Source organism: Rhipicephalus microplus, chromosome 5 (assembly GCF_043290135.1).
Source record: "Rhipicephalus microplus isolate Deutch F79 chromosome 5, USDA_Rmic, whole genome shotgun sequence".
Lineage (NCBI taxonomy): Eukaryota > Metazoa > Arthropoda > Arachnida > Ixodida > Ixodidae > Rhipicephalus > Rhipicephalus microplus.
The window spans coordinates 24,907,088-24,922,089 of record NC_134704.1 but is presented as its reverse complement, the minus strand read 5'-3'; the positions used below and the strand labels follow the sequence as shown (position 1 = coordinate 24,922,089).

Sequence of the window (15,002 nt, the reverse complement as noted above, 5' to 3'; positions counted from 1 at the left end):
GAGAGCCGAAGTGAAAGGCCGCGCGTATATAAAGCGAAGTCCGGAATTCCGCCGCGCTCCCGTCTGCGCGCTGATACACGCACCAGCCAGTCGCACTGGTCGGTCAGTCGGTCAGTCGGCCGCCGCGCTGCACGTTTTACACATGCCCTCCTCTCTCCCCTCCTCCTCTTTCAACTTCGCACTACTGTCCCCCACCCCACCCCTTCTTTGCATAGTTTGTGTGTACTCGTGCTCCATATTGTGTCTATTTCTCTAACTAAATTTTTTACTGGCTTACAGCCTTCCATGTGCCTTTGGAGGTGCGGGCTTCCCTGAAATTGAGGTGCACTTTATTTATTTATTTATTTATTTATTTATTTATTTATTTATTTATTTATTTAATTTATTTATTTATGTTTACAGAGGGTCCTAAAGAGATGTCATGCCCGTTTTGAATACTTCAGGAACAGCCGCCGCGCCTGATTCTATTTCCGTAGTTTAACAGGCAGACTAAAGATGTCGAAAAAAGAAACGCCGACGAGAATGCAGTGTGGAGATGCGTATAGATTGGATCGCGTGGACAACGCTGGCCGCATTTGCACGCTTTCGATTTCTACGCTTGGTGAGGCTTCGTCCTGGCGCTCCTCTGGTTTTATGTTTTAATGTCGGTGTGTTGATAGCAGGAGCGGAAGTTTATCAACGAACCTCTTGGAGTCTGCGTAGGCTGGCTCGGCCGAGATACGCGGCGCCGGTCCGGCGTCTACTAAACTTGAGGATGCGTTTCCTGTTGCAACCGTTCACGGCATTCTTCTATTCGCGGCACGTACGCATGCGTTTCTTTTCTTTATTTTCAATTTGAACATCTATATTTTTGGTTTCGTGTGAGAATTCACACTCGCAATGTTGGATTGCAGTACCATTTGTGGTTGTTGGTAGCTCAATGCGTCCACTCAGTTGTGGCCACGCATGTTCCTGACGATAATCGCCATCGAGGACCACTGGTGTTTCGTTTCAAGAGCTGTTTTAAAAGACGATAGTCTTCCTTGGGATACTTGAACGCAGAAATGTCTATCTATCTATCTATCTATCTATCTATCTATCTATCTATCTATCTATCTATCTATCTATCTATCTATCTATCTATCTATCTATCTATCTATCTATCTATCTGTCTGTCTGTCTGTCTGTCTGTCTGTCTGTCTGTCTGTCTGTCTGTCTGTCTGTCTGTCTGTCTGTCTGTCTATCTATCTATCTATCTATCTATCTATCTATCTATCTATCTATCTATCTATCTATCTATCTATCTATCTATCTATCTATCTATCTATCTATCTATCTATCTATCTATCTATCTATCTATCTATCTATCTATCTATCTATCTATCTATCTATCTATCTATCTATCTGTCTGTCTGTCTGTCTGTCTGTCTGTCTGTCTGTCTGTCTGTCTGTCTGTCTGTCTGTCTATCTATCTATCTATCTATCTATCTATCTATCTATCTATCTATCTATCTATCTATCTATCTATCTATCTATCTATCTATCTATCTATCTATCTATCTATCTATCTATCTATCTATCTATCTATCTGTCTGTCTGTCTGTCTGTCTGTCTGTCTGTCTGTCTGTCTGTCTGTCTGTCTGTCTGTCTGTCTGTCTGTCTGTCTGTCTGTCTATCTATCTATCTATCTATCTATCTATCTATCTATCTATCTGTCTATGTATCTGTCTGTCTGTCTATCTATCTATCTATCTATCTATCTATCTATCTATCTATCTATCTATCTATCTATCTATCTATCTATCTATCTATCTATCTATCTATCTATCTATCTATCTATCTATCTGTCTGTCTGTCTGTCTGTCTGTCTGTCTGTCTGTCTGTCTGTCTGTCTGTCTGTCTGTCTGTCTGTCTGTCTGTCCGTAAGTCCATACGTCCATACGTCCATCCATCACACGATTCCGCCACCCGGCCAACGTTTAGGCACTTGCTGACTATTACTTGCTGATAAAGCAAATATTACGCATTTCAGTGGTGCAACATCAATACGTATAAGTATTCGGTCATGTGTTTCTTTAGTAGAAAATACACAGATACGTAATTACAAGTGCTTCTTAGGCTACAGTGAAAATGCGATGCTGTGCGCAAAAGAAGGCCGGCAGAACACTGTCTTCTTCCGACGACATTTGCAGTGAATCACGCATATACGCGGCCATTTTTTCGCAAGGATGATGTCAACGCTTCATTTCCACCCCCTCTTATTTTTTCCATCTATTGTGAACCATGTTCTTTCTACTAGACCGAGGGGGGAGGGAGGAGAGGGACTACGACGAAACTATGGCCCCCTCCCCCTTCTAAACAACTCTGCTCACGCTTATGTTAGAAAGAGTGTGATTTCGTGGCAGTAAAATTACTTTAAGGCAGCACTGACGTTCAAAATTTATCGACTTCTAATTGCTGTTCCGTTATGCCTAAACTGTACGAGCATTTCATAATCGTGTCAGGACAGGACCGTTAAATACTGCTTTTTAATGATACGCATCGAAGAACTTTCCTGATTTCCGCTTTTTGATACCGCTGACACGGCGGCCTTCGGATGCATAATTTGTTTATTTGTTTATTTGATACCCACAGCGCCATAGGGCATTACAGTGGGGGGAATACAAGATGATTACAAGACAGAACACAAGCTCAATTTGCGGCAAGTACAGTACAGCCTATCCAGATAGTAGGAAGTACACTGAATACACAACGTAACGGAGATTGACAAAAATGTACGAAAAATTCCAGCGGGTAACATACACAAAAACAAATACAATATGTATAGCGCACAACAAGACACCCGTCATCAACTGAACAATTCATTTGACTCTAACAAAGGAAAAAATGAATCACTACCAACAGCGGGAAAGATCGCGAAGGTAATCGATTCCACTGGGAAACCGTTTTAGCGAAAAAAAGAATTACTGAACGCTGCTGTCTTACATCGGTGCTCCCGCACTTTGTAAGTGTGATCGACTCGTTCAGACATGTAATGAGCCTCGCAACGGTGGTCTAGTGGCTAAGGTACTCGGCTGCTAACCCGCAGGTCGCGGGATCAAATCCCGGCTGTGGCGGCTGCATTTCCGATGGAGGCGGAAATGTTGTAGGCCCGTGTGCTCAGATTTGGGTGCACGTTAAAGAACCCCAGGTGGTCGAAATTTCCGGAGCCCTCCACTACGGCGTCTCTCATAATCATATGGTGGTTTTGGGACGTTAAACCCCACAAATCAATCAATCAATCAAATCAATCAGACACGTAATAAGGTGGAAAGATGTAACTGTCACGAGGAATACAAGTTCGAGATAAGTATACATCATGGAAAAGCTTCAGACGCTGCTTAGCCCGACGTGTGACCAACTGTTCCTATCCTAAAGCTTGCTTGCAGCGCGTCATGCTGAAGTTGTGGCTCTTAATAATGTTTCCCAGGACATAACGGGCGCCCATGTTTTGCACTTTTTCCAATTTATCTTTATCGAGGGCAGTGGGCGGGTCCCATATGCTACTCGCGTTATCAAGTATCGACCGCACGCATGATTTGACAGTAATTCCCGCGTGGACTGGGGAAACTCACGCGTGTTTCGCCGCAGAAGCTACAGCGATATACAAGTTTTAGCTGTCGCATAATCAACATGACGGTGCCAACACAAAGTTGGCGTGAAAAATACGCCCAAATAACTGTACTCAGAGACTATTTTTGAGACCTTCTTGTTTGTAGTATACGAAGGTGAAGCTTCATCCTTCTTCCTGTGGAGATGACACATTGTCTTCTCCAAATCAAGTTGCATTTGCCATTTTTTACACCATGCATTTATCTTGTCCAAGTCGTCTTGAACTGCGCCCCAATCACTTTCGCAGTTTATTGCTCTATAAACGATGCAGTCATCTGCAAACATTCTCATCGAAGATTGTACGTTCAGGGTGATGTCATTAATATACATTAAAAATAATAATGGGCCCAGTACTGACCCCTGAGGGACCCCGGACGTCACATTGGTAGTGGATGACTGTTCACCGTTCACGACGACGTACTGCTGCCTGGAATTTAAGTATTCTGCTATCCAGTTAATAACTTTCGGGTTAGTATTGTATTGGGTCATTTTCTGCAATAATAAATTATGGGGAACCTAATCGAACGCTTTTTTGAAATCCGAAAAAATGCAGTCAATACTGATTCGGTTGTCCAGTGCGCATGCTACCTCATGAGTAAATTCAATTAACTGGGTCACACAGGAATGGTCCTTGCAAAAGCCATGTTGGCGTTCATTTAACGTGGAATCGGCTTCTAAATGCTTCATTATTGATGAGTATAAGACATGCTCTAAAATTTTGCAGCAAACGGCTGTTAACGATATAAGACGATAATTTGAAACAATTTCTCGTGGTCCCGATTTGTGAATAGACGGTACAACAGCAGCCAATTTCCGATCACTAGGTAAGGCACAATCGCGTAAAGATTTTTCGAAGATTATTACTAAATACCGAGACACTATGTGCGCACATGATTTCAAGAGAGCGTTAGGCAGTACATCAGGTCCAGAAGCCTTTGATACATCTAGGCGCTTTAGCAGGGTTTCAACTCATTGGCTATAGAATACGATATCGTCCATCTGAGTCTCGCCCGGAGAAGGTACAGATAAACGGTACGCATTTGTTTTCGTACCTGGTACGGAAAAAACAGAGGTAAAATGCGAATTAAGGCTCTCAGCTTTTTCAGCAGCAATTTCAATGACAATGCCAATCTGTTCCAGAGCAGGGATTGAAAGAGAGTCCTTTTTAATGCACAGATTCAGTCACGATTCCACAGCAGCCGTATACAGACGCAGCCTACTAGCCATTTGCAACGACAGGCCGCGTCCATGCAGCTGCTACAGACGCGCAACTCAATCTGTCTAATGCGAGCTTGATAAGAAGCCGAACCCGCAACCTCGAACTGGCACGCGTCGTAGCAACTGCGATAACGCAACAGGTACACCTCCTCTATACGTACTAAAAAGAGCCTTAATATGAACTGCCATAAAATTACAATCGCCATTACAATCGCCGAAGCTTCGGTGAAATGTTCGTAGAGGTCTTGGTAGCCATGGTGAAGTGAGTGAGTGAAATGAACTTTATTTGGTCCTGGAGAACAAATCAGACGCCCCCCCCCCCCCCCCCAAAAAAAAAAAAAAAAAAAAAGGTGTCCGCCGCAGTTGCTGGCCGCGTCCACGCCGGCACTGGAAGACCATGGCTCTCCGCCCGTTCGCAGGCCTCCTGAACTGCCCCGAGTATCGGACTGAGAGTTCGGGGCTTTTAAGAGCCCTCCGGGTTACGATCGTTCAGTGTCTTCGGTATCGCGTTTCCCTCGTTTCTTCCTCGACCGAGAGAGAGGTGGTTTGGGGAGGAGGTTTGGGCTGTTTCGTAACGTACAACCCCAGTGGAACAGGTCGTTACGGTATACTCCGCTGCTGACCCGAATGTCGTGAGTTCGATATCGGCCGTGGCGGTTTGCATTTCCGTGGAGGCGAAAAAAAAAGAAGAAAAAGATCCCCGTGTACTGTGCGATTTCAATGCACGTTAAAGGGCACCATATGGTCGGCATTTCCGTAGCCCTCCACTATCGTTCGTAATGAAATTGTGGTTTTGGGGCGTAAAGCCCCATTTGTTATATTATTATTATTATTATTATTATTATTATTATTATTATTATTATTATTATTATTATTATTATTATTATTATTATTATTATTATTATTATTATTATTATTATTATTATTATTATTATTGTTGTTGTTCATTTTTGCTTGCGCTTCATAAAACTATATAAGTTAAGGTCGTTCGGTTTCCTCCCTCGCTAACTCTTTTCTCTCTCTCTCTCTCTCTCTCTCTCTCTCTCTCTTTTTTTTTTTTTTTGCCCGTTTAGAAGTACTGCTTTTGCTTGTTCGATAAACTGAGTTTGTCTTCCAGTGCTCGTTCAGAGCTAAACGCTTATTTGATGTATAGACAAGCTCCTAAATTTAAAGGAACATCCATTACCCGTGTGCGTCGAACTATAGCAGACCGGCTCGAGTCTGCACCGCGGAGCGTAGAAAACAAGGACCACCGTCTGTGTGGCCCTCTCACAGCAAGGCGCGCGCAGACGGGTTTCGAGTGGAGCCCGTGCCAACGACGCGCAATAAATATCGTCACCCGTGACATGGCTGCCTTCACTCAGGCGGCCAAACACTCGCGTGTTTCGGTAACTATAGCCATACCAAGATTCTCGCAAATCTTGCCTGAGTAAACCCCGGAGCTGCAATCGTTCTTCAGCCGTGAAGATTATGGGTTAGTACCTTTTATTTAAGGATATCATAGTTGGTTAAGGATATCATAGTTGAAATAGTTGAAGGGGTTAAGCATATCACAGTTCAAATAAAGAAGAGGAAATCGACATGGGCCGGGCATGTAGCGCGTAGACAGGATAACCGCTGGTCATTAAGGGTAACTAACAGGATTCCCAGAGAAGGGAAGCGGGTTAGGGGGAGACAGAAAGTTAGGTGGGCAGATGAGATTAAGAAGTTTGCGGGTATAAATTGGCAGCAGCAAACACAGGACCGGGTTAACTGGTGGAACAAGGGAGAGGCCTTTGTCCTGCAGTGGACGTAGTCAGGCTGATGATAATGATGATGATGACCTTTTATTTATATCCTATATTAAATGCGAAGCATTTATTAGCCAACTTCAGCGACTTTGATCGTATCTATCTGTCTAGCCGCTTACGTTTGGGTGCTCTCGTGGGCACCCCCTTAACGTGGCGTGAACCAAAATTAGCATGGGAGGCTAAGAAGGTGTGACGAACATGACGCGCTAGTCAAGACACGAATAATGTCACTATCCCGTCGCGTACGTCGTCAAACACTTCCCGCTAGACAGGGGCACATACCCAAGGGCGGTATTTGCTGCTGCTATGCGGGTATCTGCCACAGGTGATTGACACTTAGTACCTATCTACCCTGGAATGACAAGAACACACATGGGCAATTTTAACGTGCGAGAGTTGAGAAATACCCGACATTGGTAGCGTCGACCTGCCGAATGAAAAGAATTAATGCCAGGGTCCCAACTGTAATCGAACCCCAGCATTCTGCGTGGTAATGAAGCTATTTACCACAGAGCTACGCCAGGCCTCGGAACTCCTTTTCCAATAGACGCTAATCTTCGTGAAACATCAATAGTGGTTACAGTGCTGCCTACCCAATTTTATAAACATTACATAAGTACTTTTTTGATACACCTGTCACGTCGGGTTAACGTCAATTGTGGTTAGTTGCCATGCGTTGAAGTTGATTTATTTAGCAGTGTCCAGGGCCAGCATCCTCGCGAGCATCAGCGCTTCATATCAGCTTCTGGTGTTGCTAATGCGCATGCTCGAGTTGGCATCGTTGCGCGAGTGCAAACAACTGGTTATATAAACATCTGCAACTCTTCAACATATGTGTGTGCAACGCCTCCTAGAAAAATTATGCCTAGAACGTGAGCCACGAACGCGCCGCCCTCCCCCTCTTATTTTATTCTCCCCCTTCGGTACGGAGGCGAACGCCTCTGGCGGTCGCCCTCTGCGAACACAGCAATGCTAGAGTGTACTAGAAGTGTACAGACGATTGTCTCTCACAGTTGCCTTCGAGCAGCTGTGATGTCACGTGACAGAGCGGTACGGAAGCGAGCGGTCCCACGCGGCGGACGGTCGCAACACGTGGTAGGATGCATGTCCTCCAAGATTTTGTGCTGGCAGCAAGCTCTCAATTGAAGAGATAGCCGCGTTCAAGGCAGAGTTTTTCTAGGAGGCTTTGGTCTGTGCGTGAAACATTTGTACATATATTAGCGTCATTTCATGACATGTCGCTCAATAAAAAAAATTGCAACAATGTCACCTTCCCACCACATGCTTCGCATAACGTCGATTCTCAGGTATGTGGGATCTGCCGAATTTTTTTACGTATACTTTTATAGCCAGTGCAAGATTTACCTCAAAATACTGTGTTCATGCGCGTCCAGTTTTCTACCCTCTTATTTGTCTGTGTCTTTGTGCGAAGTTTAAAAAAGTATAACATTAGTTTTTTTTTATTTTATTTTAAAGTATTGTTACGTTCCCTTCATTTATCGAGAATATGAGGCAAATAATGCATCGCGTGTGCTTGTCGTAGCTACTATATTTTCTTTCTGTTTCGTTGTGCGATGCTCCCAAGGAGGATTAAAGCAATTTTTTTTTATCCTCCTTGGATGCTCCCTCCCAGCTCTTTCGCTCCTCCACCTTGAGCAGAGCGCGGAACAGTTCAACTGATACAAGCAACGACGACGTTTATGCGTGAAATGATGAAACGCAACCGTGAAAAGGTTATAATACAATATGAAAAAAAATAATTGCAAACTTTTTTTGATGAAAGATCAAATTTTCATATCAGAAACTGCTGATGGCCGCAAGGCATACAACCAAAAAAAACATTAAATATTGAAAAACGGGGCATCTAATACGCACTTGCCCGGTGCTCTATTGGAGGACGATTTTGGATACATTCACGTTTCTGTGTCTAGTTGCGTTGTTCGAGACGTTCGCATTATATTTGCTGGTTGAAAATGGGACGGCGCTATGCTCTCCCATAGTAGAGTACCAAGTACTCAAAATTGTTAATCACTATTTCTAAACACACATGCGATCTTGAAGGTTCAAGTTGAACATGCCGACCTTTAGTGTGAGGCCCGTGTGACGGCTTTAAGTTCTCCCATAGTAGAGTAACTAGTACTCTAAATCGTTACTCTTTTTTTTTAATAGACAGACCAGAGTATCCCAATAAAGACTGTCGTCTATAATGAAGTTTGCATGGGAGGGCATTAGTGTATGGCCAACACCATGAACAGGTCATTACATCAGTTGCGTGAGATACTCGACGCGTACGTCATGAAGCCCTCTTCTTCAGTCACGTGTGGCTTATACCCACTTACAACGGCCCAAGTGATGTGGGTATAAGCCACAGGTAAATGACAATTTGTATAAAACAAGTACTTAGGTAACTCACTGAAAGGGTAACTGTCTAGATTCCAAGAGAAGGCCGGCAAATGTGTGTGAAGAAGATAGAAAGTTAGGCGGGCCGATGAGATGAAAAAAAAATCACAGCATATCCACGGAGTGAATGATGACGAGTGGGGCGAAGCGTCTGTCCGCCCATCTCTGCGTCTGTGCATCTGTCCGTCCGTCCGTTCGTGCGTTCTTTCGTTCTTGCTTCCGTCCGACCATCCATACGCACGTCTGTCTGTCTGTCTATCACTCAAACTAGCGCCACCTGCCGAGTGAGTCATACAACTAGGCGGTTACAAACGGGCCCAGACATGCATGGACAAATTCACGGCTTTAGGAGCTTCGCCCCTGAAAGTTTGCAGCTATAATATGGCAGCACAAAGCACTGATTCTAGTGTTTGGGTGCCCATTATTCGCTGAGGCACCGGCGTATAAGCCCGTAATGGTCGAAAAACAAGCCTTGTGGCTATGTTGAGGTCTTCCTAAATTCGTACCATCAAGGTTTTGTATATGGAAGCTCGAGTACCCTCACTTGCTACCAGGTTTAAATTGTTAGTGGTGCCAGCTTTCCTAAGTCTGTACCAATCCACTGTAAGATGTTCAGAAACAATTTTTATGTCCCGTGCGGACTTGATATTTGGATGATACTGGCAGATATATTGTATGCCTCAAATTTTGTCTATACAAAGTCTTCATGACCCCCGCTGTGGTGGTATAGTGGCTAAGGTACTCGGCTGCTGATCTGCAGGTCAAGGGATGGAATTCCAGCTGCGGCGGCTTCATTTCCGATGGAAGAGAAAATGGTGTAGGTCCGTGTGCTTAGATTTGGGTGCACGTTAAAGAAGCCCAGGTGGTCTAAATTTCCGGAGCCGTCCACTATGGCGTCTCTCATAATCATGTGGTGATTTTGGGACGTTAAACCCCAGATATCAATTAAACTAAAGTGATTACCCTGCACACATGCTAATAAAGACAGTCACTGCGACTGATGCTGCTCAAAGGGAGGAAAGGTGAGGGATTGGTGCTACCTCAACTACTCAATATTGGTCTTTTTCCCTTCGCCTTCCAGATTTCGTGCTCATCTTTGTTAGCGATCATTCGAGCACTCCGCAAATCAACATCACGAACAAGTTCTGCAGCAATTTTGACGGATGCCTTATCAGTGTGTTCTTTCCTCTCAGAAAATGAGGACTCGCATGTGCTGAGTACACTGAAATCCTTAGTTCCTTTCCAAATAAGTTTGGTTAGGTTGGTTTGGCTTCCAGGATGTAAGGGCCTATTTCTAAATGAAATGGTGGATGCGCTAGCAAATACATCTTTGAATGACCTGGTTACCTATGTATTGCCGGCATCCTAACTCATATTAGGTGCTAGAATAAGGAAAACAATGTTAGAACAAATTTTCTGCCCCATTATTAATGACCACATTAGAATTTCAGCACCTCGGACACCAGTGGAACAGTAACAGTGGAACAGTAAAATATGTCAAACAAGAGAACTTGAAGTTGCATTTACTTGACTATGCTGTCAGACTCCATATACTTAATTTTACAGCGAAAACATTTATGAGATCACAACACAAGTCGTGTGCGGCGTCGTAGTTGTCCGCCGCCGCCGCCGGTGTCCGTAACCACTATTGCTCGAAATAAGAAAAGAAACTTAGGAAATAAACACTAATAAGACCGCGGGATTTGAACCCGCATGCTCTGGGTGCCAGCCCAGTATCCAACAAGTGAGCCACGATGGTTCTCGAGGCTCCTTTACAAACTGGCATATGCAAGCTTGACGCCGGTAAAGGAATCACGTTAATATAAGCAACAGAGCGTTTTAGAACAACAAAGGAACAACCAGGTGTCACGCAATACGAATTGTGCAACGAGTCGGTCGTCGAATGCTCAACACTTTACAAAAGCTAGATCTTGTTCACTTATTAACTGTGGCGCATACCCATGGTAGATTGTGAATTACAAAAGCTTTTGACATAATTCTTCGTCGTCTCCAGCCACAAAAAAATTGCACAAAGTTCCTTGCAAGTGTGCGGCAGGTACCACGCTTTTCCTAAGAATGACGAAAGATCGCATGGTGAATGCCTGCCTACTAGACATTGATTTATGAATGTAGTGGGTGCCATGCAAGTGCGCTTGCAGCAGCTACCCAAAGAGTGTTAAAAAAGGATCTGAAAGGTCGCTTTTCCAGCTTTCACTGTGCGTTTCGCACAGGTCTGGCAGTTTTTTTAGGGACGAAGCACCTTATGGCGTGCGTCTGTCGCTCGTCCGTATGTATGTATGTATGTATGTATGTATGTATGTATGTATGTATGTATGTATGTATGTATGTATGTATGTATGTATGTATGTATGTATGTATGTATGTATGTATGTATGTATGTATGTATGTATGTATGTATGTATGTATGTATGTATGTACGTATGTATGTATGTATGCATGCATGCATGCATGCATGCATGCATGTATGTATGTATGTATGTATGTCGCCACCAGTGGCACATATGCCCCAAGGGTTGCGAGATGGAAGATGGCGGTGCTTAGAGTGTTCACTAAGTGGACGCACGGACGGACAGACAGAATAGCAGACAGACCGACGGATGGGTGGACGTGCGGACGTACGGACGAATGGACGCATGAATGGACGGACTCTAGAGCGAGTATGTGCCGCAGGGGTGCGAGATGGGAGATGGCGGTGCTTGGAGTGTTCACTAGATGGACGCACGGACGTACGCATGGACGACGCACGGACGGACACATGAACGACGCACGGATGAATGGACGGATGGACGGACAGATAGCAGGCGGACGGACGGATGGAATGACGCGCGGACGAACGGGCGGACGGACAGACGGATGGACGGACTCACGGGTGGACGCATAGACAGACGGACGGATGGACGCATGGATTGACGCACGGATGGTCGCGCGGGCGGACGGAAGCAAGAACGAACGGACGGACGGAAGCACGGATGGGCTGACGGACACTTCGCCCCGCTTATCATCATTGACTCCGTGGATATGCCAGTTTTTTTTTTTTTTTATTAACAAAGAGCTGGCCTGCCAGCTTCTCGAAACTGTTCTTTTTGCGGAGTACGTAAGACAACAGAACCTTTTCTTATTTCCTGCAACAGACACTCTTCGTTGTGAAATCATACTATAGGTACCGTTTGCTGACTCCTTACACTAGATCTGATTGTACCAAATGTGACTTCGTTCTGGGCTTTTTCCCTGGACCACAGTGATGGGAATGATGGCGATGCCTTGGAGGAGTTTATTAAAAGTTCAAAAGGTTTAGATCGTAGAGGCAACTCATACTTCTATTTTTTTTAATTGCCTTTAAATTCCTCACTGTTATTTCCAATATAACCCAGCTCAGAGTTACTTCCATATGTTTTTACTTATATATTCGTAGTATTTGCAATTTTGTTACAACTACTACTTTCATATTTAGCTAGACGGCATTTAATCTATTACTTAAGAACTTCGTTTCAACACTACCCGGCCTTCGGCCAAACCCCCCGCTTGGGTGTGTGCCACTGTTCAAGGTTCTACTCTAAACTCTACAAAGCACCAAACCTGGTTGTTTGGCGGAACATGGCGGAAGCCTGCCCGGCAGTGGGCGTAGTCAGGCTGATGATGATAATGATGATGATGATTAAATCTGGAACGGTGATTACAAAACTTCGAAAATCTATACGCGACCGCATTATGGAGCTTGTGTGGCATAAAATTCGGGGCAGGAGTTGGCAATATAAGTGAGGTAAAAATCGGACGAATGGAATGATAGAAAATCGCATTAAGAGCCAGAATCGAAGCCAGGCATGGCTTCAATACTGTTTTACAACAATAATAATAATAATAATAATAATAATAATAATAATAATAATAATAATAATAATAATAATGTGAGAAAGGGAAGTTTTATCGTACTCTTAACTTGCACAGACACGACCAAAACACCGAAAACAAGTAAAAGCAGTGTATACTTCTTACAAATGAGCTCTAAAATCGAATTTATCACTGTGTGTCCGAATGTTACCAGTTAAAAGAAATTGAAAATGGATTGAGTTAATCACATTTCGGAGAATACCACGGCGCATGGCTAATACGGAACAACTGGAAACTCCAGCTGTCCCTCCCTTAATTTGAAGAAAGTTGTGTGCCATTCTCGATGTGTTTCTAGCTGCTATCGAGGTAATTGCACACAATGAACCGTTTTTTCTTGAGTGCGGGATAGGCACCTCGGTGGCGCTTTTGCCATACTTCATTCAGCTAAACAGCGTCACCGTTACAGTACGTGTAAGGCCAGTGTAAAGGCCAGTCTGGCAAACAGCCGAAGTTCCATTTTCATGCGCACTGTGCGAAAAAGCGCTTTGTGTTTAGAAAAGGCAGTTAACAATTTCGAGTACTTGGCACTGTACTATGGGAGAACTGAAAGCCGTTCCGTGGGACCTCACACTTGAGGCCAGTTGGACAACCTGTGTTTAGAAAAAAAAAAAGTGTTTAATGATTTCGAGTACTTCGTACTTTACTATGGGAGAGTAGTGGACCGTCCCTTAGAAGAAAGCCACAACGACCGCTTATATCCCCTGTGTGTTTAGAGAAAGTGGCTAACGATTTAGAGTACTTCGTACTCTACTATGGGAGAGCTGAAAGCCGTCTTATGGAGCTCTTAACACTATCGATGAAGGCAGGGCCACAAGAAGTAGTGACGAAGTTGCGCGTACAGTACTGCGCAACAGTAACCTTGTTTAGAAAAAGTTTATTTACAAAATGTACAGAACACAAAGGCTTCATACCATTCCAGTAACAGGGCACATACACTTCGGCACATCTATATTTCACGACTAACATCACTACGTTACAGTGAAGACATTTGCTCTAATATACATGATTATGTTGGCATACATGTACACAAAAATTCAATGTGATATCACGATACAAGGGTATAACGATACAATAGATCCAAATGAAAAACAATTTGTAACAAATGAAATCATATATAACAACTCAACGGGCGCTGCTTAGCACCAAGTCGTTCGAAAAATGAGTTGTATCCTTTCGTGTTCCACCTTGACGAAAGGGCACGACCAATGCCGCAGAAACTCTTGCTCCCCGAGGAAGAAAAGCTCTTCGGAGAGGAACGCGAGGATCTCTCGTCTCATTCTCCCAAGTATCGGCCACAAGGCACGCCGGCGGCAATTGGCAGCTACGGCCTCACATCGGTTTCTCCAAAGGCTGAACAGCCCCGCAACTATTAAGAGAGCGGAGAAGCGGCTACGCGGACATCGGCCGTTGGACACGAAAGTTCGCACACCCTGTCCTCGAAAACAAGCATTAACCGCACGCCAAAAAAGGCGGGAAACCACACATTCAAACGTCGCATGTAGATTGGTCTCTACCATGACGCAGTTGGGGCAAGTGGAAGTGCGAACTGCCATCGCTGCAACCGATCTCGCGTGGGGAGCAAGCCCCAGCCCAACCTCCAGACAAAGTCTCTGAGATGCCCTGGCAACACTGCGGCAGTTATTGGTTTCCAAGCGCGGTTCAATACAGATTGACGATGTTGGGGCACCAAGGGCCGTAGAAGGGTGGCCATTGTGTCCACCACTTTAGAATCGGCCACCTCTATCTCTGGGCACGTAGCTTCCAAACGTCCGTGAAATGCCAGAAGGGCTCGATACAAAGATGGTAATTCAGTTGATTGGGGACCTTTGTTTATTTGGCTATCCGGCAAGAAGACACGTAGTGATGGCCCCAGATGGTAGCGAGCCAGTGTCTGAGCGGGCATGTCATCATTGCTTAGTATTCGCAATAGAGTGCAGAGGCACAATGTAAAAGCCGCGACGGAAACGTCAGGGAATGCAAAACCGCCTTGATCTCGTGGTTGAGCTAACGCTGGACGCGATAAAAATTCTGTGCCACCAGACCAAAAAACTGATG

At 44.5% G+C, this 15,002-nt stretch overlaps 1 protein-coding gene across 2 annotated transcripts in view; it reads right to left on the bottom strand.

Annotated features, from left to right (window-relative positions):
• cher (filamin A protein cher) overlaps positions 1-15,002 on the bottom strand; it is a 130,691-nt gene that overhangs the window by 102,364 nt on the left and 13,325 nt on the right. The window lies entirely within an intron of this gene.